Source organism: Metopolophium dirhodum, unplaced genomic scaffold, assembly GCF_019925205.1.
Source record: "Metopolophium dirhodum isolate CAU unplaced genomic scaffold, ASM1992520v1 scaffold31, whole genome shotgun sequence".
NCBI classification, from domain to species: domain Eukaryota; kingdom Metazoa; phylum Arthropoda; class Insecta; order Hemiptera; family Aphididae; genus Metopolophium; species Metopolophium dirhodum.
In genome coordinates this window covers 1-5000 of record NW_026869919.1, presented here as the reverse complement: position 1 = coordinate 5000, position 5000 = coordinate 1, and the positions used below count along the sequence as shown (strand labels likewise).

At 61.6% G+C, this 5000-nt stretch overlaps 2 non-coding genes across 2 annotated transcripts in view; both read right to left on the bottom strand.

Annotated features, from left to right (window-relative positions):
* Positions 1 to 2164, bottom strand: part of LOC132953414 (large subunit ribosomal RNA) — a 4195-nt gene extending 2031 nt beyond the window's left edge. The window contains exon 1 of the ribosomal RNA XR_009665623.1: positions 1 to 2164. This exon is cut by the window's left edge and continues 2031 nt beyond it. This is a non-coding gene — a ribosomal RNA (large subunit ribosomal RNA).
* Positions 2165 to 2534: 370 nt separating this feature from the next.
* LOC132953412 (5.8S ribosomal RNA) lies at positions 2535 to 2692 on the bottom strand. The gene has a single exon (XR_009665621.1). It is a non-coding gene; the product is annotated as a 5.8S ribosomal RNA (ribosomal RNA).
* Positions 2693 to 5000: the final 2308 nt, after the last annotated feature.

The window sequence follows — 5000 nt, the reverse complement described above, 5'->3', positions numbered from 1 at the left end:
GATATCGGTACGAACCGACGCGAAGACTCCGCGTGGCCCTCTCTCGAATTTTCAAGGTCCGCGTGGGGATCACGGACACCGCCGCAACGAGCGGTGCTCTTCGCGCTCGCGTCCCTATCGCCCGGCTAGAGGATTCCAGGGACGTACAACGCTCACAGAGAAAAGAGAACTCTACCCAGATCCCCCGGCGGCTTCTTCGAGTTCATTCTGGTTACCCAGACGAGACAAAAGAGCCCCGAACACTAGGGAGCGGTTCCGCGTCGGGTTCCGGAATACGAACCGGATTCCCTCTCGCCCCAAGGGCGATTCGAAAAACGCCTTCGCCCGTGGTACGAGGATCTCTCCCCGGGCTTAGGATCGACTGACTCTTGGACAACGGCTGTTCACAAGAAACCCTTCTCCACGGCAGCCCCCGAGGGCCCCTCTCGAGTATTTGCTACTACCACCAAGATCTGCACCGACGGCGGCTCCAGGCGGTCTCGCGACCTGCCCTTCGACGCACACCGCCGCGCCATCCTACTCGTCGAGGCTTGCCGGGACCGACCGCCGCGAGCGACGACCGGCCCCACTATGCCGTCGACGGCCGAGTATAGGCACGACGCTCCAGCGCCATCCATTTTCAGAGCTAGTTGCTTCGGCAGGTGAGTTGTTACACACTCCTTAGCGGATTCCGACTTCCATGGCCACCGTCCTGCTGTCATCAGCAACCAACGCCTTTCATGGTCTCTGAATACGCGTCGATTTCGGCGCCTTAACTCGGCGTTCGGTTCATCCCGCAGCGCCAGTTCTGCTTACCAAAAATGGCCCACTAAGCGCCTAGGGTTCCGTCGCCGGCTTCGCACGCGGTTCACGCGGTGTACCAGGTAAAGCCGGCGATCTCACCCATTTATAGTTTGAGAATAGGTTGAGGTCGTTTCGGCCCCAATGTCCTCTAATCATTCGCTTTACCGTATGAGACATCCTCCGTGTTACGAGCGTGTTGTTACCGCGCCGTACAGCGCGGAGTCCCACCGGCGTCCGTACGCCCGCGAACGGGCGGGACACATCGGCGCCAGCTATCCTGAGGGAAACTTCGGATGGAACCAGCTACTAGATGGTTCGATTAGTCTTTCGCCCCTATACCCAGCTCAGACGATCGATTTGCACGTCAGAATCGCTGCGGACCTCCATCAGGGTTTCCCCTGACTTCATCCTGGCCAGGCATAGTTCACCATCTTTCGGGTACCAACGTGTGCGCTAAGGGTGCGCCCTCGGACGGCCGAAGCCGACCTGGCGAAGACGCCCCCGGACTGCGGACCAGCGCGACTTTGAACGCCGGTGGGTTCGGTCGCTAGGCCATCGTCCGCACCGTAAACGGTTCACTTTCATTGCGCCAAACGTGGTTTTTCGTAAGATCACCGTTGACTCGCGCACACGTTAGACTCCTTGGTCCGTGTTTCAAGACGGGTCGGAAAGTAGCCCGAAATCGTCGCCGACCGACGGGACCCCGCCTGCGACGGGGCCGCGTCGACGGTTCTTGCCGTCGGGCGAGCCGACCAGGAGCACCGGGGTTCGGCGCGAACGGTCACGCCGAAACGCAACCGCCGCGACGAACGCCACCCAAGCCCTTCGGCCGGCGCCCAACGGGTCGCGACGTCCGCTAACCGAGCGAAAGATCCGGCCGGCGGTTAGACCGACCGTGAATTCGCCCGGCGGGGACTCGCGGGCTCTGTCCGTTTACACCCGAACAGTTTCACGTTCTTATGAACTCTCTCTTCAAAGTTCTTTTCAACTTTCCCTCACGGTACTTGTAAACTATCGGTCTCGTGGCCGTATTTAGCCTTAGATGGAGTTTACCACCAACTTCGGGCTGCACTCTCAAGCAACCCGACTCGAAGGCGCGGTCCGATCCCGGAACGCTGTGACGGCCTCTACTGGCCTGGCACCATCTGCGGGCCATGGCCCCGTTCAAGGGAGACTTGGACCGTCACGTGCGCCCCGGCAACGAGGCCGGCCCGTACGCCACAACTCCCATAGGTGCCGCGACACAAAAGTGCGCGGCGGGATTCGGCGATGGGCTTTTCCCTGTTCGCTCGCCGCTACTAAGGGAATCACGGTTGTTTTCTTTTCCTCCGCTTATTAATATGCTTAAATCCGGCGGGTAGTCCCGCCTGATCTGAGGTCGGAACGTATCGGTTTTTTTTTTTTTTAAATTACACGGCAGCCTGCGGTCCGCGCTCCGCCCGTACGGTGACCGTCCGCGTCCGCGTCTCGGAAGCCGGAGAGGTCCGTGGACTCTCAGCCGACCCGGCCGCGCTCTCGCGCGGCGGGCGGACGGGGACGTGCCGTTTGACGACGCGAGAACCCGTGACTGTTTGCCGTCACAACTTGGGCGGACGACCGGAGGCGGCCGCGCGAGCGCGGTTTTCCACGGTCGAACCGCCAATCTCGCACCACCGGAGCGGCCGACGGGCGGGCGGACAGTCCCCGGGAGGACTGCCGCCGCCGTCGGACGCCTGCCGGCGGCGCATCGGTCTGGCCGAGTATCCGGTATACGACCCTCAGACAGGCGTGGCCCGGGACCCGCGGGTCACCGAGGCCGCAATGTGCGTTCGACTGGTCGATGTTCGTATAACCTGCGGATTACACGACGACGCGCAGATAGCTGCGGTCTTCATCGATCCACGAGCCAAGTGATCCGCTGTTCGGGGTCGGGTGTTTTTTTTTGTCGACGAAACTTCTACCGGCCACGCGCCGTGCGCGGACGCACGGCGGGGCCCGTATGGTCTTTCGACGTTAACCATCTTTCGGTCGACGCTCGGTCGGGGGTCGCGGCGCGCGGGCGGTCGGCGAGCTAGTCGCGAGCGCACGCGGCCACGGGGTCGGATTAGGCGCGCGCGAGACCGGCAAGTGCTGCCGGTACCGCGGGCCCGTCTCTAATGATCCTTCCGCAGGTTCACCTACGGAAACCTTGTTACGACTTTTACTTCCTCTAAACGGCCGATTTCGGTCATCTTCGCGATCGCGCGACGACCCAGCCCCCGAGGGGGCCGAATAACGCGCGTCCACTCCGAAGACCTCAATGCGACCGTTCAATCGGTAGTAGCGACGGGCGGTGTGTACAAAGGGCAGGGACGTAATCAACGCGAGCTGATGACTCGCGCTTACTGGGAATTCCTCGTTCACGTGGAAAAATTGCAAGCCACGATCCCTAAGCACGAAGGAGGTTCAGCGGGTTACCCGGAAGCCTGTCGGCCCAGGAATGTTAACACACGCTGATTCCTTCAGTGTAGCGCGCGTGCGGCCCAGAACATCTAAGGGCATCACAGACCTGTTATCGCTCAGTCTCGTGCGGCTATTTTCGTCCGCCGCCTGTCCCTCTAAGAAGAGTTTAAGCTCCTGGGAGCCGGCGGTAGCCCTAGTAACGTATCGTGATCCGCCGGCGACGGCCGCGAACACGGCGCGCTTCACCACGGAGCCCGACGCACGACGGACGCGCGCCGACCGGAGGTTGCCCCCCGGCCGACACACGCCCGCCGCACGCCGGGACGCGGATGGCGCGGCCGCGCTCGACGACCGCCGTGGACGACGGGCGAACGCGTTCGGGGATACCGGGCCGAGCCGACGGGTACGCGAACACGGACGGCCGAAACCGCCCGCGCCGCGCACACGCCGACCCGGGGTTACCCGCCTAGTTAGCAGGACAGAGTCTCGTTCGTTATCGGAATTAACCAGACAGATCGCTCCACCAACTAAGAACGGCCATGCACCACCACCCACCGAATCAAGAAAGAGCTCTCAATCTGTCAATCTTTCCGGTGTCCGGGCCTGGTGAGGTTTCCCGTGTTGAGTCAAATTAAGCCGCAGGCTCCACTCCTGGTGGTGCCCTTCCGTCAATTCCTTTAAGTTTCAACTTTGCAATCATACTTCCCCCGGAACCGAAAAGCTTCGGTTTCCCGGAAGCTGCCCGCCGGGTCGTTAATGAAACGCCGGCGGATCGCTAGCTGGCATCGTTTACAGTTAGAACTAGGGCGGTATCTGATCGCCTTCGAACCTCTAACTTTCGTTCTTGATCATACGAGAACGTACTTGGCAAATGCTTTCGCGTCAGTTCGTCTCGAGACGATCCAAGAATTTCACCTCTAACGTCTCGGTACGAATGCCCCCGCCCGTCTCTGTTGATCATTACCTCCGGTCCCGAAAACCGGCCCGGCGGGACGCGCGGGCGACTGGCGCCCGCGGCCCGGCGGCCCGCGCACGGAAACGCCCCGGAGGGCGATTTCGCGCGCCCGCGAAGGGCGGAGATGCGCGGGACCGAGGTCTTGTTCCATTATTCCATGCGACCAGTATTCAGGGCCTTTTGACGAGACGGCCGTGAAGCCGCCCCGCCAGATTTGAGCCTGCTTTGAGCACTCTAATTTGTTCAAAGTAAACGTGTCGGCCCGCCGACGGCAATCGGTGAAGATCACCGCGCAGCAAGATTGGAGTAGGCGGCCGCCGTCGTCGAACCCCGACGGCCGCGCGACGCGTGGCCGCGCGGCGCGCCGGAAGCCCGAGACACGTGTCCGCCTGCCGACAATACGTCCGGCCGACGTGCCGGTAACTAACACCCCGAGACGGCTGACGAGCGCGACGACGACCGCGCCGACGGGACACGTGGTCCCGCGACACGGCCGGCCGCGACACGACGGACCGCCAGGGTGGTCCGGCACCGCCCAGACACAGATCCGACTACGAGCTTTTAACCGCAACAACTTTAATATACGCTATTGGAGCTGGAATTACCGCGGCTGCTGGCACCAGACTTGCCCTCCAATTGATCCTCGTTTAAAGGTTTTAAAGTGTTCTCATTCCGATTACGGGGCCTCGGATGAGTCCCGTATCGTTATTTTTCGTCACTACCTCCCCGTTCCGGGAGTGGGTAATTTGCGCGCCTGCTGCCTTCCTTGGATGTGGTAGCCGTTTCTCAGGCTCCCTCTCCGGAATCGAACCCTGATTCCCCGTTACCCGTTACCACCACA